Consider the following 23,985-nt stretch of genomic DNA (forward strand, 5'->3'; position numbering starts at 1 on the left):
GAAGGGGTGAAGCCCAAGAAGAGTGGTGCTCGCAAGAAAGGAGAGTCTGTCCAGAGTCAATGGTCCCCCCATGTGAAAAAGCGTTTCGGCAATTGAAGAAAAGTCTCACAGAAGCTCCGGTTTTGGCCTACACTGATCCCAGCTTGCCTTATGAGTTACATGTGGAAGCCAGTAGAGAAGGCCTGGGAGGAGTGTTGTATCAAGAACAGAAAGGGGGATTGAGGCCAGTGGCCTATGTAAGTAGAAGCCTCACTTGGGAACCAGAATGCAGATGCCTTATCTCGCAGGCCTCACAGACAGGACGAGGAACCCGAAGAATGGACCTGTGTGACAGAAGAAGGGGTGCGGGCCTTGTGTCGGGGACTAGACCAGAAGATGAAAGGAGGGGTGGTTGCCGAATACCTGGGAGTTCATCCATCTGGCATACCAAGGCATTACAGTGGACTGACCCAAGTAACAGGAGAGGGCTTATCTCAATTGTCTAAAAGAGATTTGAGGAAGGACCAGGAGCAGGACCCATTGGGTCAGTTAGCATTACAGGCCTTGAACAAACATTATCCTGGACTATTGCTGAAGAGTCACATAAAGGGAGCAAAGACCATGCATCAAGAATGGGATCAGTTGCAAACCAGAGATGGAGTGCTGTACAGGCGTTACCCAACTGAAAACAAGGAAGAAAAGGTGGCAGCTGTTTCTCCCGGAGAAACGCCGTTCTACTGTCATTGCATGATGAACATGGTCATCTGGGAACAGACAGAACTTTGATTGATCAGAGATAGGTTCTATTGGCCCACTTTAAGAGGGGAAGTAGAGAGTTACTGTCGTTCTTGTCTAATTTGTATCCAGCGGAAAACCCTGCCAGTTAGGGCAGCTCCAATGGTTCATTTGCAAAGTCAGGAGCCTTTAGATTTGGTTTGCATTGACTTTCTGTGCCTGGAACCCGATACAGTTGGAAGAAACAGTATCTTGGTTGTGACTGATCACTTCACTCGCTATGCACAGGCCTACCCTACTAAGGATCAGAAGGCTAGTACTGTAGCTAAGGTGCTCGTGTAGAAGTTTTTCATGCACTATGGACTCCCTGTGCGAATACATTCAGATCGAGGGAGAGATTTGAGAGTCGTCTAATACATCAGTTATGTGCTCTGCTGGGTATTAAGAAATCTCATACCACGCCCTATCACCCTCAAGGTGACCCTCAACCAGAGCGATTCAATCGAACTCTATTAAACATGTTGGGAACTTTGACCCCAGACAAGAAGCAGCATTGGGGGAACCACATAGCAGCACTAGTCCATGCTTATAATTGCACAGAGAGTGATGCTACTGGTTACTTTCCTTACCGTCCTATGTTCGGGAGAGAAGCTAGACTCCCTGCTGACTTGGCTTTTGGCACCTCCCTGGATGATACTCCATTAACATCGCATAAGGGATACATGAATATACTGCAAAATAATCTGCAACAAGCCTATGAGAAAGCGGTGGAACATGCTGCTACTGGGGAATCCTGAAATAAGAGAAACTTTGATTCAAGAGTAAAAATTCAGGATTTACAACCAGGTGTTTCGAATGCTACTGAAAAATTTGGGAGTACCTGGAAAACACAAGTTGGCAGATCGGTGGAGGCCGCAGCCTTATATTGTGTGTAAACAAATTCCTGGTTTACCGGTGTATCAGATCAGACCTGAAGGGGAGACGGGACCAAGAAAGATATGGCACCGGAATCAATTGCTACCACTATCAGATGCAGTGAGAGTACCTCAATTACCTCCTCAAAAGCCATCTCCACCTTGTACACGTTCACAGAACGAAATACCAACTGAAAGCAGGGTTCCACTCAAATTTTTAACTTAATCTTACCCCCTTCAGTTAATTGCATAGATGTTCAAATGCCACACGAAAATTTTTTTTATCGCTGTAATTACCTTTATATTGTACTTTATTGTGGCACTTCCTGTCTCTCCTCCCATGGGAGTAGACGTGTTTAGACGGCACTGTCTCCTGGGAGCTTAGTGTCAGGCTTCCCAAGTGCGGAAACAATGATCATGCGCGTGAACAAGCTGTGAATGAACAGCATTCACCACATGCAGGAAATCAATGCTTGTGGGCTTCACATGCCCACAAGCAAGATGGAAACAGCCAGCATCACATTTTTTTAAGTTATTTTTCAGTACGAAAACAGACAGAAAAGGAAATATTACATCCAAACTGTGAGTATTATTTTGGGATTAGCAAAGTGTCTCAATGACCAAAAAAAAAAAAAAGAAGATTGGGCCGGACTCCCGCTTGAAGCTGAAGTGATGAATGAAGAAGATAAGTTTGGGGAAGAGTATGTGTATTCTCGAGTTCCCAGTTTGGTGCCTTCATCCTCAGTAAGAAGAGAGATTGAGGAGGATGATATGGTGACGGTGCCTACCTGGTTTTGGCCTGCGGAAGAAAGTTCAATAGCCAGCTCTTTGAAAATAATAAAAGAGAGAGAATCCGAGCGATGGAAACTATTAGAGCTTTGCCACCACAACCAAAAGAACCAGTCAGAGTGGGGCCTCAACCATTAAAGGACACAGGCAATGTGGTACTTCAACGGCCAATGGAGATGCAAAAGACGATCCGTAGGTCCCTTGGGCCAGAGTTTCAGACAATGTTACCAAGGCAGGATGTGGAAGGAACCAAGGCTGTAGCAGTTGTTCCTGGGCAGAATACTAGAGATTTGATGGATTTCTCCAGTGAAATATTGCCAGTTCCTGAAATTGAGGAGTCTTCACAGGTTCCTACAACTGAAACCAAAGACCCCCCCCCCCTATTGACTTGAGTGTTCAGAATGAAGTTAAGGAAATGGTTAAAGACTCAATACAGCCTGCTGGGACCTATTCACCCATGCAGTTAAGGTGGGATGTGCACCCTCCCAAAAGACTCTCGTATGACACCCTGGGAAAGTTCTGAAGAGCAGATTCATACCATTCGTAGGCCAGCTCCTGAAGCTACAACCCCCACTGTTAATTGGCTAGGGGGTGACTCTGCTCTGACACCAATGGGTGGGACACGGTAATTGCCCTGGCCTGCTCAACTTTTTATGAACTTACTGATGGTGTGTACAAGTGGTTTCAAGAAAATCCAGAAGTGTGTCAGTATTTGCTAAATTTAGAGTGGAATTAGAGTGGTCATGAATAAAACGTACTCTTTTTCGCAAGATGAAGAGTTAATATCCATGTCTTTGGAGACCAAAGAGTTTAAGTGGGGGGGGAGTGTGTAGCCATGCTTTGCTAATATAAGGCATTACAGTTGGTATGGTTGCAAATGAGTTTGGCTCCCTCAAGTGTCCGTTTAGTACTATTTAGTACTATTTAGTACTATTAGACTGTTTAGTTTCTGGGAAGCAGCTCTACAAAGCATTGTGGGCGATGAAGTTTAATGCCGAAGTGACTCGTGTTAACTTAGTTTGGGAACTACTAAACCCACAAGGCTACGTTATTGCGCTGCATGCTGGGAGCCAGAATAAAAAGGACAGCACGGCCATCTTTCGGTCTCCTGGGATGTCTTTCAATACCTAGGTCTGTGTGTGACCGGGAGACTGCGGTCTGTATGGCGCGGAGCGGAATTGATCAGCCTCTGAAGTGTTCCAGAGCACAGCTGACTTAATGAGCGGATGGACCTGAGGAACCAGGGTCTTTGGAGGTTTCCTGCATTTCAGCCATCAGCAATTTGGAGGAGCAGGACAGCGCTAACTTTGGATCAGACTGAGACATCAGGGATGGAGTCATACAGTTCTGAGTCTAATGTGGTGAGAAAGGCACTTGCCCAGTTCAGCAGAGTGCATTGTTGCTAAGCGAGTTATTTACAGACTGCTGGTGAGACTTGTAGTTCCACAGAAGTGATTCTACTTATGCACAGGCCACATACAGCGGAACTCTGGGGTTTGTTGTCCCCTGCACTGTATTGCACTCACAAACAAGAAGAAAGTGTTACAAGCAGGGGCGGACTGATAACTCATGGGGCCCCCAGGCAATCAGAGATTATGGGGCCACACAGTATACAATCACACAGTATACATGTACACACAGTATACACAGACAGATGTAAAAAAAAAAAAAAAAAAAAATGATTTATACATACTGTCCCTGGTTTCACTGAGGCTGGCAACCCTGATGGGGCCCCCTAGTGGCCCAGGGCCCTCGGGCAGTGCCCGAGTGGCTCAGTGGTCAGTCTGCCCCTGGTTACAAGTGTTCTGTTTCTTCATTTAAAACAGTTATTAACGCACCAATTATTCTACAGTTTGTTTGCTCTCAGTTTCTCCTTGGATTACAAATATTTAAACTGCAGTAACAGGCTAGCTGAAGAATAATTGAAGACAAGAAACTTATCTTCTGCAAAGCATCACAGTTCTACTTTATATTTTTTGAACATTGAATTGCAGCTTAGGGGAGCTCTGGAATACAGGATATATATTTTTGTTGTATTATTGCTTGTGAGCAGTATCATGCGGTTTGGTATGTGAATTGAGGTCTTAGTGAGTAGTAAGGATGAGCTTCGTGTTCGAGTCGAACCCATGTTCGACACGAACATCGGCTGTTCGATCGTTCGCCAAATTGCAAAAGATATGAGCCGTTCGCGCCAAATTCGTGTGGCGCGTCATGGCCCATAATTCACTGCGGCATCGCAGTGCATTGCTGGCTGATGATTGGCCAAGCATGCACTATGACCCGCATGCTTGGCCAATCACAGCGCCGTCTGTAGAGAGAGCTGTAATTGGCCAAAGCCAGGGTGGCTTTGGCCAATTATGGCTCAGGGGGTTTAGAACACACCCCACACTATATAAAGCTGCCTGCACGGCGGCCCTGTGTAGTGTGTTCCGGCTTGACAGAAAGATAGACAGAGAGAGAGACAGTGTCATTTGATTTAAGTTAGATAGATTAGGCAGGACAGTCAGTCAGTTAGCTGCACTTACAGTGTATTGTGTATATATATGCATCCCAGGTGTTGTATATATATATGTATATATATATATATATATATATATATATATATATATATATATATATATATACACACTGTATTCAGTTTAGCTAGATCCGTTCCTGTTATCTTCCTACTGACAGGCAGGCTTGTGTTGTTACAGTATTTACAGCTACCTGAAGAAAATTGCTGATGTTCTTTTGATCCTATTAGTACCACAGTCAGGCAGCTAGATTATTTACAGTTAGTGTAGTGCGTCCTCCTCACAGTGTTCAGCTAAAGCTACAAGTTAGTTTAGTGTGACCTCTGCACAGTGTTCAGCTAAAGCTACAAGTTAGTGTAGTGTGTCCTCCTCACAGTGTTCAGCTAAAGCTACAAGTTAGTGTAGTGCGTCCTCCTCACAGTGTTCAGCTAAAACTACAAGTTAGTGTAGTGTGTCCTCTGAACAGTGTTCAGCTAAAGCTACAACTTAGTGTAGTGCACAGTGTTCAGCTAAAGCTACAAGTTAGTGTAGTGTGTCCTCCTCACAGTGTTCAGCTAAAGCTACAAGTTAGTTTAGTGTGACCTCCTCACAGTATTCAGCTAAAACTACAAGTTAGTGTAGTGCGTCCTCTGAACAGTGTTCAGCTAAAGCTACAAGTTAGTGTAGTGTGACCTCTGCACAGTGTTCATCTAAAGCTACAAGTTAGTGTAGTGTGACCTCTGAACAGTGTTCAGCTAAAGCTACAAGTTAGTGTAGTGCGTCCTCCTCACAGTGTTCAGCTAAAGCTACAAGTTAATAATATAATAATAGTGTAGCGCTACTAAAAAGTGAAAATAAATCACAAAAAATGGAAAATAAATAACACATCTAAAAAGAAACCAAAAAAACAATATAAATTGGCTATGCTGAATATAACCCAGTGAGGGTGTGAGAAAGAATATCCACAGAAAATCTTAAATGGTATATTCCTCTGGTGAGAGTAATCCCAATCATGAGATAATCAGTGTAAGGCTTGTCTGATTTAAGTTAGATAGCTAGGCAGGACAGTCAGTCAGTTAGCTGCACTTACAGTGTATTGTGTATATATATATATATGCATCCCAGGTGTTGTGTGTGTATATATATATATATATATATATATATATATATATATATATATATACACTGTATTCAGTTTAGCTAGATCCGTTCCTGTTATCTTCCTACTGACAGGCAGGCTTGTGTTGTTACAGTATTTACAGCTACCTGAAGAAAATTGCTGATGTTCTTTTGATCCTATTAGTACCACAGTCAGGCAGCTAGATTATTTACAGTTAGTGTAGTGCGTCCTCCTCACAGTGTTCAGCTAAAGCTACAAGTTAGTTTAGTGTGACCTCTGCACAGTGTTCAGCTAAAGCTACAAGTTAGTGTAGTGCGTCCTCCTCACAGTGTTCAGCTAAAACTACAAGTTAGTGTAGTGCGTCCTCCTCACAGTGTTCAGCTAAAACTACAAGTTAGTGTAGTGTGTCCTCTGAACAGTGTTCAGCTAAAGCTACAAGTTAGTGTAGTGCACAGTGTTCAGCTAAAGCTACAAGTTAGTGTAGTGTGTCTTCCTCACAGTGTTCAGCTAAAGCTACAAGTTAGTTTAGTGTGACCTCCTCACAGTGTTCAGCTAAAACTACAAGTTAGTGTAGTGTGTCCTCTGAACAGTGTTCAGCTAAAGCTACAAGTTAGTGTAGTGTGACCTCTGCACAGTGTTCATCTAAAGCTACAAGTTAGTATAGTGTGACCTCTGAACAGTGTTCAGCTAAAGCTACAAGTTAGTGTAGTGCGTCCTCCTCACAGTGTTCAGCTAAAGCTACAAGTTAATAATGTAATAATAGTGTAGCGCTACTAAAAAGTGAAAATAAATCACAAAAAATGGAAAATAAATAACACATCTAAAAAGAAACCAAAAAACAATATAAATTGGCTATGCTGAATATAACCCAGTGAGGGTGTGAGAAAGAATATCCACAGAAAATCTTAAATGGTATATTCCTCTGGTAAGAGTAATCCCAATCGTGAGATAATCAGTGTAAGGCTTGTCTGTAGTCAACAACAGCGGAACTCAAGATATAAATGGGTACTCTTACCAGCTGTGATGGACCCCAAATGCCATACGACAGAGGGATCAGACAGGCTTGGGATCTTATATTATGTATATCAGATGTTGTTGTATTCATCAGATGTCGCTCAGATACTGGACACAGATGGAAGAACCCGTTCAAGGTGGTATCCTCAGTTCCTGGACCGTGAAGGCTCCAAGTACTCCCCTGTTAAATAGCCGTCTTCAACGATGTTCCGTGAGGGCTCCAGGGAATGATCATGTAAAGCAGAAGGAAGGAGAAGGACTCCAATGGTGCAGGTCAAAAACCAATGAGGTTTATTAAGAATAAAAGTTCAGATGGTAAACACCAATCAATATAAGTGATCACAGGAACAAGTAAAAATTAAATAAAAGCAATGTGGGATACAAGAAATGCTAGCCCGACCGGTTTCGACACTAAGGGATCTTCAACTGGGGCAAAACTGTATCTCCTCACATTGCCTATGAATATATGCACTGGTATGGCACTGATCCGTCCTCTAAAGGAGCGGAACCAGACAACCAACTAAGTGGTCAGTATCACAAACGTAGCAAACAAATTATTTAGTGACAATAAATCTTAATATACATATATATTAGTGTGTAGCGAATATACACCAAAGTTTATAAGAAAAACCTTAAACTTTAATAGAAAAAGGAGAAAGGAGGTTGGACAAATGTTAGTGTGTTCCAAGCCTCTATATGGATTACTATCATGTGATGAATGAAAGCCAATGAAATGCACTGAACAGAGAACTGTCTCCAAGGAAGGATTCCACAAAGCCCAGCCTCTATGTGAATTACTATCATGTGATGAACGAAAGCCAATGAAATGCACTGAACAGAGAAATGTCTCCAAGGAAGGATTCCACAAAGCCCAGCCTCTATGTGATTTACTATCATGTGATGAACGGAAGCCAATGAAATGCACTGAACAGAGAAATGTCTCCAAGGAAGGATTCCACAAAGCCCAGCCTCTATGTGATTTACTATCATGTGATGAACGGAAGCCAATGAAATGCACTGAACAGAGAACTGTCTCCAAGGAAGGATTCCACAAAGCCCAGTGTCAGAGGTAATACGTGCGCAGATCCGAAGATATGACAGCTGGGGGATGGGGCGTGGCTTCTAAATAAGAAATGGCCTATGAAATGACGAGACATCGTGATGCGGTCATGTGACATACTAGTCACATGACACTAAACAGCATTCCACAGAGTCCAGCATCAGGTGTGGCGCATGTGCAGAATCAAACTTTGGGAAGAGCAGCGCCATCACCATGATAGCTGGGCGATGTGTGGTAGGGCATACAAATTAGCCTATAGAGCAGCATCGTAGTGCAATCATGTGACAACACAGTCACATGGCGCTCCACAGCATATCATATCGTCTCAAAGTACGGAGTATAATCCGCCCCCCTCATGGGGCAGGGTGGGTGGTGACAACTATTGGTGTATATTCGACTTCCGGAAGAAAAATAAAATCAAAACAAAAAAGCATAATGAAAAATTTGGTTAGAGAGTATATCTCCCAATAACCAGCAAAAAAAAATCATAAATCAATATGTCTCTTGCTTTGAAGCAATATAGTACCCAAAAAATAAATGAATAACTAAATACCTGAAAAAATAGGATGAATGAAAATCATGTGTGACAAAGGGCCTAACAATAATGGATAGCATGCATTGTGTGCAACACACTAAATTGTCACACACAGTATATGCAGAGTACAGGATTATGTATCTTTCCTTTAAACCCGAAATGTTGATTTAACAAAAGACACGACTATAATAAAGAAACTCAATATAAAGACAAGGTATATACAATTGTTCAATGCAGGGAAAGTGACAAAAGGGGACATGAGCTAAATGGGGCATGAAGGAGGAGTGGGACAAACTGCGGTACCCTCATGTTTGATTAATGAAACAATTTAGGTCCCACTCCACGTTCATACCATGTGGCGCATAGCATTTCAGCTCATATATCCAGAATGTCTTGAGTCGAGACACCCCCCTTAAACAGGAGTCACCCCTCCCTAGCCAATTTGTTCATGGCCCAGTGGGAGGAGGATGTCGTCTATGCTCTCAACAGACCTGAGCTGTTGATGTGGGCCAGGTACATAGACGACATCCTCCTCCTATGGAAAGGCAACCACGCCTCTCTAGACTCTTTCATGGCCACTCTTAACAAACGTGATTGAGGGATTAGCCTCAATTAAGAGGCCAGTACTATGACCATTCATTTTCTCGATCTAGAAATCACTGCTATCAACAATTACCTCGAACTCCGAACCTTCTTTAAGCCTACTGACAGGAATGGATACATCCCTGTGGACAGCTGTCACCACCATCAGTGGCTCAAATCTGTCCCCCGTGGCCAATTCCTTCGATTAAGGCGTAACTGTACCCAGGAAAGAGATTTTATTTCTCAATCACAGGTTCTCAGGCAGCGATTTATAGAGAAGGGTTACAGGCCCTCTGACCTGGATGCTGATATTGATTTGGTCTCCAGGATTGCGAGAGCGACCCTTCTGGAACCCAAATCCAAGATGGCTGGAAATGACAAATGGAAATGGTCTTTCTTCACGTCCTTTTCATTCCAACATAGGGATGTGAAGAAGATCATTAGTAAACATTGGAAGATTCTTCAAAGCAACAGAATTTTGGGTCCCTTGCTCCCAAATAAGGCAGCAGTCACCTTTAGGGGAGCACGATCTATACAGAACGACATTGCTCCCAATACTATTGATCCCCCCGAACGAGTAGCCTTTTTCCCTGAAAGTAAAGGCTATTTTCCCTGCAGAAAATGCAATGTCTGTCTGCACAATGTTCTGGGTAGACGAAGAACCGATACCTTTTCTTCTTCAGTAACTTCATGCACATATTCCATGAAACACTTTACAACCTGTGTAACCAGATACATAGTTTACCTCATCACGTGCCCTTGTAAATTACAGTACGTAGGGAGGACTATCAGGAATTTTAGCATTAGGGTAAATGAACATCTGGCTAAAATCAAAAAAGGATGCCCTAAGCATACTGTGTCCCGCCACTATCTGGAACATCATGATAAAGACCCCACCGGTACCCATTTCCAGATTATAGATCGTTTCGTCCCGAATTGGAGGGGTGACTCCTGTTTAAGGGGGGTGTCTCGACTCAAGACATTCTGGATATATGAGCTGAAATGCTATGCGCCACGTGGTATGAACGTGGAGTGGGACCTAAATTGTTTCATTAATCAAACATGAGGGTACCGCAGTTTGTCCCACTCCTCCTTCATGCCCCATTCAGCTCATGTCCCCTTTTTTCACTTTCTCTGCATTGAACAATTGTATATACCTTTTCTTTATATTGAGTTTCTTTATTATAGTCATGTCTTTTGTTAACTCAACATTTCGGGTTTGAAGGAAAGATACATAATCCTGTACTCTGCATATATTGTGTGTGACAATTTAGTGTGTTGCACACGATGCATGCTATCCATTATTGTTAGGCCCTTTGTCACACATGATTTTCATTCATCCTATTTTTTCAGGTATTTAGTTATTCATTTATTTTTTGGGTACTATATTGCTTCAAAGCAAGAGACATTGATTTATGATTTTTTTGCTGGTTATTGGGAGATATACTCTCTAACCAAAGTTTTCATTATGCTTTTATGTTTTGATTTTATTTTGCTTCCGGAAGTCGAATATACACCAATAGTTGTCACCACCCACCCTGCCCCATGAGGGGGGCGGATTATACTCCGTACTTTGAGACGCTATGATATGCTGTGGAGCGCCATGTGACTCTGTTGTCACATGACTGCACTACGATGCTGCTCTATAGGCTAATTTGTATGCCCTACCACACATCGCCCAGCTATCATGGTGATGGCGCTGCGCTTCCCAAAGTTCGGTTCTGCGCATGCGCCACACCTGAAGCTGGACTCTGTGGAATGCTGTTTAGTATCATGTGACTAGGCCATTTCTTATTTGGAAGCCACGCCCCATCGCCCAGCTGTCATATTTGTGGCGCTGCGCGTTCCAATGCTTCGGATCTGTGCACGTATTACCTCTGACACTGGGCTTTGTGGAATCCTTCCTTGGAGACAGTTCTCAGTTCAGTGCATTTCATTGGCTTTCGTAAATCAAATTAGGTATAGAGAGGCTTACTTAACCATGTATTGTAAATATAGTGTACCCTGGAGATATGGTTGCCTTTCAGCCCCTGAACACCTGCAATAAAACAATTGTCCCAAACAGAAGGGGGACCAAGAAAAAGTGGGGCTCAGAGAAAGGCAATCCGAAGTATAATGGTAATATCAAAAAAGTGTTTGGTGTGGTACAAAAATATAACTATATAATACATGTAGATAAAAGAGCACAAACCAGTAACTTTACTGCCCTGGGTAAAAGAATTGATCGGTGACATGGGTCCAACCAATACAGACAGGGGGGACACTACAACATGTAACAAAAGACAAACAAACAATCGTCCGGACGTCAATGCTATTGATGTCTGCGCAACCTGCTACAATGAGGAGTGTTCAGCTATGCCGAGTGAGGTTGCAGCCTGACATCAATCCCCCCGGGGGCGGCTCAAGCCAGGGATGATAGAGAGAAAAGGGGGGGGGGGGGGAGGGGACCAGTGGGGGAGGAGGAGGGGGGAAAAAAGGAGAGGGATGAGGGCCGTGGAGGAGGGCACTGGTGTGGACAATGATGGATCACCAAGAAATGTGGTAAATAAGGAGTGTAACGGCCATAAACAATGCAAAAGTTCCTCTGGAGGCACGGAATCCAATAATATATGTGGTAAGGTGCTTCAATTCGCGTGATAATACTCTGCTTGTGCCCTAGTGGGGACCAATGCAGTCAGTGAAACAATAACTAGCATATGAGCTGGTAAACAGAAGCAAACAGTTAAGGTGGTCAGGTACGTTACCACTTCCGCGTCCTGTGTGGGAATCAACAGATACTGCTGGAGTGTAGTATCACCTACGCTGTGATCTGCTTCCACTGGCTGCTGCACAAAACACGCGATGCTGCTTGCAGGATCTCTGTGCTCCGGAGGGCACTCCTCAGGTTAGTGAATAGCCATCCATATAGGTGCACCTATGTTCTCCCGAACGGCGATCTCGATCTAAGGGTCAAACTTGAGGAGTGCCCTCCGGAGCACAGAGATCCTGCAAGCAGCATTGCGTGTTTTGTGCAGCAGCCAGTGGAAGCAGATCACAGCATAGGTGATACTACACTCCAGCAGTATCTGTTGATTCCCACACAGGACGCGGAAGTGGTAACGTACTTGACCATCTTAACTGTTTGCTTCTGTTTACCAGCTCATATGCTAGTTATTGTTTCACTGACTGCATCGGTCCCCACTAGGGCACAAGCAGAGTATCATCACGTGAATTGAATCACCCTACCACATATATTATTGGATTCCGTGCCTCCAGAGGAACTTTTGCATTGTTTATGGCCGTTACACTCCTTATTTATCACATGTCTTGGTGATCCATCATTGTCGACACCAGTGCCCTCCTCCCTCTCCTTTTTTCCCCCCTCCTCCTCCCCCACTGGCCCCCTTCCCCCCCTTTTCTCTCTATCATCCCTGGCTTGAGCCGCCCCCCGGCGGGATTGATGTCAGGCTGCAACCTCACTCGGCATAGCTGAACACTCCTCATTGTAGCAGGTTGAGCAGACATCAATAGCATTGACGTCCGGACGATTGTTTGTTTGTCATTTGTTACATGTTGTAATGTCCCCCCCCCGTCTGTGTCTGTATTGGTTGGACCCATGTCACCGATCAAGTCTTTTACCCAGGGCAGTAAAGTTACCAGTTTGTGCTCTTTTATCCACATGTATTATATAGTTATATTTTTGTACAGCAATAAATACTTTTTTGATATTACCATTATACTTCGGATTGCCTTTCTCTGAGCCCCACTTTTTCTTGGTCCCCCTTCTGTTTGGGACAATTGTTGTATCACTGGCTTTCATTCATCACATGATAGTAATTCACATAGAGGCTGGGCTTTGTGGAATCCTTCCTTGGAGACAGTTCTCTGTTCCGTGCATTTCATTGGCTTTCGTTCATCACACGATAGTAATCCATATAGAGGCTTGGAACACACTAACATTTGTCCAACCTCCTTTCTCCTTTTTCTATTAAAGTTTAAGGTTTTTCTTATAAACTTTGGTGTATATTCGCTACACACTAATATATATGTATTAAGATTTATTGTCACTAAATAATTTGTTTGCTACGTTTGTGATACTGACCACTTAGTTGGTTGTCTGGTTCCGCCCCTTTAGAGGACAGATCAGTGCCATACCAGTGCATATATTCATAGGCAATGTGAGGAGATACAGTTTTGCCCCAGTTGAAGACCCCTTAGGGTCGAAACCGGTCGGGCTAGCATTTCTTGTATCCCACATTGCTTTTATTTAATTTTTACTTGTTCCTGTGATCACTTTTATTGATTGGTGTTTACCATCTGAACTTTTATTCTTAATAAACCTCATTGGTTTTTGATCTGCACCATTGGAGTCCTTCTCCTTCCTTCTGCTTTACATGATCATTTCCTGGAGCCCTCACGGAACATCGTTGAAGACGGCTATTTAACAGGGGAGTACCTGGAGCCTTCATGGTCCAGGAGCTGAGGATACCACCTTGAACGGGTTCTTCCATCTGTGTCCAGTATCTGAGTGACATCTGATGAATACAACAACATCTGATATACATAATATAAGATCCCAAGCCTGTCTGATCCCTCTTTCGTATGGCATTTGGGGTCCATCACAGCTGGTAAGAGTACCCATTTATATCTTGAGTTCCGCTGTTGTTGACTACAGACAAGCCTTACATTGATTATCTCACGATTGGGATTACTCTCACCAGAGGAATATACCATTTAGATTTTCTGTGGACATTCTTTCTCACACCCTCACTGGGTTATATTTAGCATAGCCAATTTATATTGTTTTTTGGTTTCTTTTTAGATATGTTATTTATTTTCCATTTTTTGTGATTTATTTTCACTTTTTAGTAGCGCTACACTATTATTATATTATTCACTTTGTATGTTTGAGTGTTAGCAGCTTGTGTTCTAATTTAGCGCAGTCTTTTTCCCCACCTCCAAAGCTACAAGTTAGTGTAGTGCGACCTCCGCACAGTGTACAGCTAAAGCTACCTATAGAAGGTTGGTGGTGTTTTCCTGATCCTATCACTACCGCAGGCAGCTAAATTATTTACACATTAGTGTAGTGCGTCCTCCTCACAGTGTTCAGCTAAAGCTACAAGCTAGTGTAGTGCGACCTCCGCAGTGTTCAGCTAAAGCTACAAGTTAGTGTAGTGCGACCTCTGCACAGTGTTCAGCTAAAGCTACCTGTAGAAGGTTGGTGGTGTTCTCATACTACAGGCAGGCAGCTGATTTTGCTAGCTGCAGTATCATAGTATATCTATGTCTATATCCCAGCTTAGTGCAGCTACAGGCCATTAGTAAGTCTGGAAGGCCAACAAGGAGAGGCAGACAGTCACAAGCCAATAAAAGAGGGCAAGCAGGCTCTGTGTCTAGAGGCAACAGTGCTGGTCGTGGAGACAGTGCATCCTCATCAGCACGTGGGACACGCTTGGCCTTTTTTCAGCAGCTGGCCGTGTTGAGCTGCAACATGCGGAAGACTTGGTCGAGTGGGTGACCAAGCCATCCTCATCCTCTCTCACCCATGCTCAGGGTACTTTGTCTGGCAAAGCAGCTGCCAATGCGGCCTCTTCCCTCGGCTCAATGGCATTAGTGACTCCTTCCCTAGCCCCACCATGTCCTCCTGAGGAGTCCCTCGAACTGTTTGACCACAGTGTTGGGTACATGCTCCAGGAAGACTCCCAGCGTTTAGAAGGCTCGGATGATGATACTGAGCTAGATGAAGGCAGTAACGTGAGCACGGACAGAGGGTGTGCCTAAGAAGGACCGCAATCTGGCAGTCATGCTCCCCCTGCTGCAGCATACTGCCAGGTTTGCTCCAGTGATGAGGAGGGAGGGGATGATGAGGTCACTAACTCAACGTGGGTGGCTGAGAGGAGGTGGCACATCACCAACGATGGCAGGGCGCTGCTGTCTCTGTGCATTATTCTAAAAGTTCTTTGGTGTGGGCTTTTTTGAGACGAGTGCATCAGATGGCACCGCTGCTATTTGCAACATATGTTTCAAGCGTATCTCATGTGGCCAAAACATCTCCCTCTTGGGCACCACATGCTTGACCAGACATATGTTGACCTGCCGTGCAGTTCGTCGGCAAGCGTATCTAAAAGACCCACACCAAAGAGGACCTCTCCTTGCTCCTCATCAGCTGAGATCTCCAACCCCACTATACCTTCAGTCCTCTGAGACCTGCACTGAGAGGAATGAAGGTGTAGAATTAGGTGTGTCACAGCCAAGTACTTGTGGGCAATCTGCTTTCGGTACACCAATGTCAGATTGTACCAGGTAAAATTTCCCTGCCCCAGCTGCTGCACCTCCGAAAGAAGTTTGCTCCCAGCCATCCACATGCCCAGCGGTTGTATGCTAGCTTGGCAAAATTGCTACCTTTTCAGTTGGTAGACTCTGCCCCCCTTCCGTGAGTTTGTGGAATGTACGGTTCCTCAGTGGCAGGTACCCAAACGCCACTTTCTCACGGAAGGCAATCCCAGCTCTCTACCAGCATGTGGAAGGCAATGTCTTGGCCTCACTGGACAGGGCGGTCAGCGGGAAGGTGCATATTACCACTGACTCGTGGTCCAGCAGGCATGGACAGGGACGTTACCCAAGTTTCACGGCGCATTGGGTCACTCTGCTGGCAGCGATGCAGGACAAAGGTGCAATAGTGTTAGAGGTTGTTCCGCCACCACAATGCCACTAATGATTGTGACACCTCTCTCCTCCACGGCCTCTTCCTGTGCTTTGTCCTCAGAACCAGCAGTGCTCCGTAGGCAGTCAAGGGGCTACGCAAGTACGCAGGCCAAAAGACGCCATGTGGTGCTTGAGCTGGTGTGCTTGGGGGACAGGAGCCACACTGGGGCAGAGATTCTGTCAGCTCTGCAGGGGCAGGTTCAGAGGTGGTTGAAACCACACCAACTTAAAGGCAGAAATGGTGGTTTGCGACAATGGCACCAACCTCCTCTCCGCCCTCCAACAGGGACAAATGACCCATGTGCCCTGTTTGGCTCACGTCCTTAACTTGGTGGTGCAGCGGTTCTTGGGCAGGTACCCGGGCTTACAGGATGTCCTGAGGCAGGCCAGGATAGTCTGTGTGCATTTCTGCCGGTCATATAATGCCAGTGCTCGGCTGGCAGACCTCCAAAAAGGAGTTTAACCTGCCCAAGAACCGCCTAATCTGACATGCCCACCAGGTGGAACTCAACGTTGGCCATGCTGCAGCGGCTGCACATGCAGCAGAGGGCCATCAATGAGTACCTGTGCAACTATGGCAGCAGGACAGGGGAGCTTGGTTTTTCCCCCACGCCAGTGGGCCATGATCAGGGATGCATGCACTGTCCTGTCACCATTTGAGGAGGCCACGAGGATGGTGAGCAGTGACAGTGCATGCATCAGTGACACTGTCCCCCTTGTCCACCTGTTGGAGCACACGCTGCGTGGAATAATGGACAGGGCACTTGAGGCAGAACAGAGGCAGGAAGAGGAGGACTTCCTTAGCTCTCACGGCCCCTTTATCCAGGACAGTGTTCCTGCATGCCCGCCGATCACACAGGAAGGGGGAGGAGGATTGTGTCAGTATGGAGGTGGAGCCTTGTACTCAGCATCAGCAAAGGGATCAGTCCCAAGAAACACATGGGCTTGTACATGGTGGGGATGAGTTGGCTGCGGCCCATGTCGGCCAGCTTCTGTTTTACATGGTGCAGGAATACCTAAGGGCAAGATCTGACTTGGACACCTTTCCCACCGTAAATCCCCTGGGTTACTGGGTCTTGAGGATGGATCACTGGCCAGAGCTTGCACAGTACGCAATTGAGCTACTGGCCTGTCCTTTCGGAACGCACATTCAGTGCTGCTGGAGGCTTTGTAACCAATCACAGGGTGCGTCTGTCCACCAACTCAGTCGATCGACTGACCTTCATAAAAATGAATCAGTCTTGGATCACCACCAGCTACCAAGCACCTGATGCTGATGTAACCGAATAATTTTTTTTGAAGTGTCAGATCCCTTCAAAGACTATCTATGCTGATGCTCAGTGACTATCCTGTTATGCTGAGTAATTATCCTCTTCCTCCTCAATGATCATGCTGATAGCTTGTAAGAACATTTTTGGTTCTGGGCGCCGCCACCAGTGCCTGAGGCCCAATTTTTAAGCCCCTGTTTAACAGGGGTGTGTAATTAGAATTCTTGATATAATATTTCACAGCAGGGCCCGTTCCAGCGCCCACCAAGAGTAACTGTGAGGACTTACAGTGTTGTGGCACCATCACCAAAGGCCCAATTTTTCTGGCCCTGTTCAACAGGGGCATGCAATTACAATTCTTGATCTAATATTTCACAGCAGGGCCCTGTGAGGGCTTACAGTGTTGAGGCCACAACAACACCTAAGGCCCAAATTTCTGCTGAGTATATAGGGCAGGCCCCTATTTACAAATGGAAGGAGCCAACAGTAAGTGAGATGAAATCTACCCCATAGGAAGGGAAATTCTCTCCTGTAAGAGTTAATATGGGAAAAACATTTCTCCTTTCCACTAATGCTTTATCACCAATCCTTGTTTCACTAAAAACCCAATTTTCAAAACACATTTGTCATTGGGACAAAAAGTGAGGTGAAATCTTTAAGAGGAGCACAGACAGCAAAACAAATGTCACAGGGGTGATAACCCTTCCCTAGGTTTTCCAAAAAGCTTAACAGATTTTTTTTGTCTGGAGCTACACTTTAAAAATGTACCAGTTCTAAATTACAAACAGATTCTACTTAACAAACCTACAGTCCCTGTCTTGTTTGCACCACCTGTATACTGCTGTTCAGGAGTATATAGGGCCTGGGGGCCCCACGCCTTTCCTTTTTTTAATTTGGGTGCGGGGTTCCCCTTAATAACCACAGAGGACCCAAAGGGCCTGGTAATGGACTGGAGGGTACCCAATGCCGTTTGTCTCACTGATTTTCATCCATATTGCCAGGACCCGACATTACATTAAAGCCGCAAGCAGTTTTAAATGACTTTTATTCCTTTAAAAAAGGTCATTTTGTGCACAGACTGTTCTAAGCACAGGAAACACCCGCCACTTTATAGGCATACTATAGACACGCCCCAGATACGATATTTAATCGGTTCAATACAGGGAATTTTCACCCCCTTCCTTCCAGACCAATTTTTAGTTTTCAGCGCTGTTGCACTTTAAACGACAATTGCGCGGTTGTGCGAAGTTGTACCCAAACAAAATTGACGTCTTTTTTTCCCCCACAAATAGAGCTTTCTTTTGGTGGTATTTGATCACCTCTGCGGTTTTTATTTTTTGTGTTATAAACAAAAGAAAAGCGACAATTTAAAAAAAAAAAAAAAACCCAAAAAAAAAAAAAAAAAAAAAACACATTTTTTCTTCAGTTTCGGCCGATACGTATTCTACATATTTTTGGGAAAAAAAGAATTCGCAATAAGCGTATATTGATTGGTTTGCGCAAAAGTTATAGCGTCTACAAAATACGGGATAGATTTATGGCATTTTTAAAAAAATAATTTTTATTTATTTTTTTTACTTGTAATAGCGGCGATCGCGATTTTTCTTCATGACTGCGACATTATGGCGGACACTTTTGACACATTTTTGGGACCATTCACATTTATACAGTGATCAATGCTATAAAATTGCATTGATTACTGGGTAATATGACAGGCAGTGAAGGGGTTAACCACTAGGGGGACACAAGGGGTTAAATGTGTTTCCTAGGGAATGCTTCTAACTGTAGGGGGCGGGGACGTACAAGGGGAGGAGACCGATCAGTGTTCCGCTGTACTGGGAACACAGATCGCTCTCCCCTCACCTGACAGGATGTGGATCTGTGTGTTTACACACACAGATCCACGGTCCGGCCAATGGGCAATCGCGGGTGCCCGGCAGACATCGCGGCCGCTGGGCACACGCACCGGGTCCTGAGCAACGTGGCGGGCGCACGCCCCCTAGACGGCCGGGAACCCGAGGCCGTCATATGACGTCCACCCAGGATGGGAGATCCCATCTGTGGACGTCGTATGTCTATATGCAGGTAGGGAAGTGGTTAAAAGAATATTTCACTTTTTTACCTTTAAGCATCATTAAAATCACTGCTCCCAAAAAAAATGGCCGTTTTTAAAAGTTTTTTTGCATTGATACATGTCCCCTGGGGCAGGACCCGGGTCCCCAAACCCTTTTTAGGACAATACCATGAAAATTAGCCTTTAAAATGAGAACTTTTGATTTCGAACATTCGAGTCCCATAGACGTCAATGGGGTTCTAACATTCGTGCAAATTTTCGGTCCATTGGCAGGTTTTGGTGCGAACCGAACCGGGGGGGGGGGGGGGGGTGTTCGGCTCATCTCTAGTGAGGTGTTTAATATAAGTTTGAGAATATACATATGTCTTACTGTATTTGTCTGCATATACCCCCCCCTTTGCAGTAATTATTGCATCTGCCATTTACATAGTTACACCGATTGTCATCAACTGACACTTGTTTATATTTAAATTGCATTGTTCTTGTGTTCAATATCCTCTCTAGTAAATTTTCTAAGTGGTTCAGCATGGAACCCGAGGAAAAAAAAAAAAAAAAAATATATATATAAAAATTTATATATTTTTTTTATTAAATACACTGCAGCCAACTGAATAATCTGCCTGCCTAATCTAAATGACTCTCTCCGTCCACGACACTACACGAGGCCAAGGTGCAGGCGGTCTTATATAGTGTGGGGCATGGACTTAGTCCTCCTGAGCGATGATTGCCAAAAGGCATGCTGCATTTGGTTAAAGCATGCAGGTCACAGTGCATGCTCTGGCCAATCATACAGCACTGCGCTCCCACATTATGGGCCGTTACGCACCTCTCAAATTTGGCGCGAAAAGCCCATAATGTTCGGTTCGACGAATGGGCGAACAGCCAATGTTAGAGTCGAACTCATGCCCAACCCAAACAGAAAGCTCATCCCTATTATCAACTATAGAACAGGAAAAGTTCAGTTTTGAGGACTTCCTCAAGCTCACACAACCACACACCATTTAAATTCCTCCATTTATTAGCAAGTTCTAGAATTACAAAGAGTGAAACATTCTTTCAAAGTCTGTTTTGTATCTTCTTCTGTCAGGTCTCTTCCACAGAACTTGTAACTGGATATATAAAAAAAAAAAAAAAAAAAAAAAGAAATTCTCAAAAGCCAGTAAATGCATTACATGCTTTTAAATCAGGGGTAGGCAACCCCTGGCATTGGTGCCCAGCGCACAAAGCCCCTTTTGCTGGCACTTGACTCCCTCCATCAGCAGCACAGGGAAGTTTCAGTGAGACACTAATGCATTCCATTTTTCAGAACTCCCCACGCTGCATCTGCACTGAGCCCCCACACATTGTAAAAGATGGGAAACATTGTTTGGTTCTCCAACTTTGCTGTAGCTGAGATCATCAGCTTTTCGTGTGATGGGGGAAGAGATTGGATTCAGTTCTGCTAGAGGGGGCGGTCCCCGTTTCCAGGAGGAGAACTGTCATTGGCCACTGCTAAAGCCAATCACAGTCCTGCTAGCCCAGTCCACCATCTGGAGAAGAGGACTCACTTGGTTGCACTACCAATCTCAGAAAGAAGGGTCTTTCACTGTGATTGAGAAACCCTAATCAGGTGACAGTTTGTGGAATTATTGTTGAGCTTCTTGGAACTTTGTTGAAATTATTCCTGAATCTTTGCATTACTTACTACTGAACCCCTGCACCCAGTGTCCCTTTAAGCCACAGCCAGTATTCAGTGCAATGAAAACCACACCCAACACAGCTTTCTCTGCTGCGGGGGCCCAACTTATGATTCTGCACACAGGCCCACTGCTTTAGAAAATGCCCCTGACCTCATCCATTCCATATGCTTGTATGTGACATCACATACAAGCATGTGGGCTGGATGCGAGAGGTAGATCAGCAGGATAGGTGTGCCAGTACAGGTAGATGTGTCATCTGCTTTCACCAGTCTCTGCATATCAGATGAGCAGGGGGGGCTCAGTGTTGGGCCAGATGAGCAGAGGGGGGCCCAATGTGTCTTGCCCCACCACTAACCCCCCCCCAGGTTGGACCAGATGAGCAGGGGGGCAGATGTGAAAGGTGTATTGGTGGGGCAGGAGAGCAGGGGGGGTACAGCAGTGGGACAGATGTGCAGGGGGGAGGAGAACAGTGATCTGAGGTGCATGAATTGGGCAGATCTGAGGCGTGAGTGCAGGATGTTAATTTCTCACTAAATAGTTTACAGCATTTACTTTATAAAAAAATCCTTTGTGATAGAGAGTGAAGTTGACATTAAGTTATAAAATTGGCATGCTCAATTTCTTTGAAAACATTTTTCGGTGCACACTACTCAAAAGGTTGCCTACCCTTGCTTTAAATAAAATACTTTTATAGTGACCACATGTCCTAAGCTCCAAGAGGCTTGAGAGCTAGGGGTTTATAAACTGCAGTGCACTGAACTTCCAGTGAATGACTGTGCCAGCCAGGCTCTTCGCAATTGGAGAACAAGCCAGCCTTTTATCCAGCACAGCCAGAAAATTAGCCACACTGGGATGATGTGCTTCCATGCCCTGATGTGGTCAGTTTGGAATAGGAAAGCAAGGGTATGGGCAGGATCACCAGGTATGTCCCTTTAAAAGGATCGTGTTCTTTGCATTTATTAACACATGGTACTGACACATCAGGCAAATCAAAATGCAAGGGTAACATTTAGTAGACCCACTGGCTTATTTAAGCCTAATTACACCTAAATTTGGATCTCATTTGTGGCACTTGCAGCTTTATCAAACAGGTTGTACTTGAGTCTTAGGTTTAAAATCTGTTGCAAAGAATCAATTTTTATACATACATCTCTCCACTTGGTCCATATTGCAGTGTGACAGCTGAGGCACCTAGTTTAGGATGCAGGATGGAGAAGAGATTTTCATGCCAAACAAATTCACCATCTGGACAGGTTCACATCCAACTCCACATCAACAAAAGAAGAGTAGGTCAAACCAGATTTAAGCAGTCCACTGCAAACAAGCATTGTGTTAGTTACCAATCCTTCTGTACACACAAAAAAAGACACACACACCTGATTTCAACAGGCAGGGCTTAATCCTATTTACTTGGGGCCCAGCAGACATGCATATTATAGACTGGTTTCGCTTTTCTAGTACTGCACAGCAATTTTGACCGTCGTATTGTGTCCTCGGTGTGAGTGAAGACACTCTGCAGTTTAGCTACTAAAATTACAATTAAAAATTCCCAGGAAGGCAATGACATTTTGCAACACTAGGGATGGGCGAAAGGTTTGGCCCAAGCATCAGTTCAGGCTGAACATTTGCCTGTTCGCAAACAGCACATTCTGCGCCCCGATTGGACAATAGCTTTGCCCAATCAGGGGCGCAGTGTAAGCTGGTTAGCACCTGTCCCCATGTTGATGGGGCCAAGGGCCTAATCCCCACAACTATGGGCAGGTGACTTATTGGAATAATAAAGCCCACCTTTAAGGGGGCCCCTCCTTTATGTGCATGCATATCGGGTACATAGTACCCATTCAAAAAAAATAAATTTCCTAGCATATTTATCAGCCTGAAAAGGACTGACCCTGGTTTGGTTGCACATAAATCTGTGAAGCTGCAGTGCTTAGTTATGATGTGCCCCTCCCCTTAAGGTGGAGGGGCACAGCAAGAGCACAATGGCAACTGAAGGTGTCAAATGTGTCCCCACACCAAATCCAGTGAACAAGAGGACAACCACCCCAATTTATAAGTAGCTTTTACAGTAAGGCGCACAAACAAAAATAATGTAAAACAGGTTGTTTTAGTTGCAAGTTTACCATGCCTCAGACCAGAATACAGTTGAGACTGACATACCTGTGAATTGTATACAGACTAGAACATTCAGCTTTTCCACAGAGCAACACTGAAAGAGACCCCAAAACAAGATCCAATCCAGTGATTGTGATAGAGATAGAGATGTTATACCTCCAGCCTATAAATAAAGAAATGCTATTACAGGAAAGGAAAAAAAAAAAAAAAAAAAAAAAAAAAAAAAAAAAAAAAAAAAAAAAAAAAAAACACCACCACTGTTGGCATTATGGTAAACCTTTGCTGCACCCACCCTCCAAAGAGACACTTCTAATTTTAAGCACCTCAAGTCCGGACACCTTCACCCCTTTAAGTCCAGGTCAGTTATCAGATTTCACATCGGCCCTGTGCGCTAGATGTTTGTTGGTCAAACGACCATTGATCAAAATTCTAAATTCACATATATGGTACATGCTTTTGCTTGTGATCCAAAATAGATGGCTGATGGCATAACCCATAAAGTAAGTGCTTAAATTTCTAAAAGTCTAGTCCACAGCCCATTTTAACTTTAGAACATGTCAATGAACAGAGAAAGCCTTGGGCTTGCCCTTCTTCAGTAGCTCATTACCACTAGTAAGGTTTGAGCACCAAACTGAAATGGACCTTGTTGCATTGTGGGAGTATAAGAAACAGTATGAAGTTCAGTAAAATTGCTGGACATAAAGTCCCAGGTTTTCATAGAGATAAATGTAGTGTCCAATCGGTCAACTAACCTCCATTAAGTGGTTTGTTGTTCAGGTAGAAGGGCTGCCTAGTAGTCATCCTAGATAATGACACACACACACACGAACCGAATCTGATGCAGCCCTTTTCTTGCCAACCAGTCGGACAGAATTACCCCACCAATTTGGGGTGGTGTGTCACATGATTCCCTATATCTGACAAGAATTTTCACTAGGATCC

At 44.4% G+C, this 23,985-nt stretch overlaps 1 long non-coding RNA gene across 1 annotated transcript; it reads right to left on the reverse strand.

Moving 5' to 3' along the window:
- Nucleotides 1–20,249: 20,249 nt before the first annotated feature.
- Nucleotides 20,250–22,182, reverse strand: LOC141105742 (uncharacterized). Its single transcript, XR_012235643.1, has 2 exons — nt 22,077–22,182; nt 20,250–20,358 (listed from the first exon to the last, which is right to left on the reverse strand). It is a non-coding gene; the product is annotated as an uncharacterized lncRNA (long non-coding RNA).
- Nucleotides 22,183–23,985: the final 1,803 nt, after the last annotated feature.

The sequence above is a fragment of the Aquarana catesbeiana genome, linkage group LG08 (assembly GCF_042186555.1).
Source record: "Aquarana catesbeiana isolate 2022-GZ linkage group LG08, ASM4218655v1, whole genome shotgun sequence".
Lineage (NCBI taxonomy): Eukaryota > Metazoa > Chordata > Amphibia > Anura > Ranidae > Aquarana > Aquarana catesbeiana.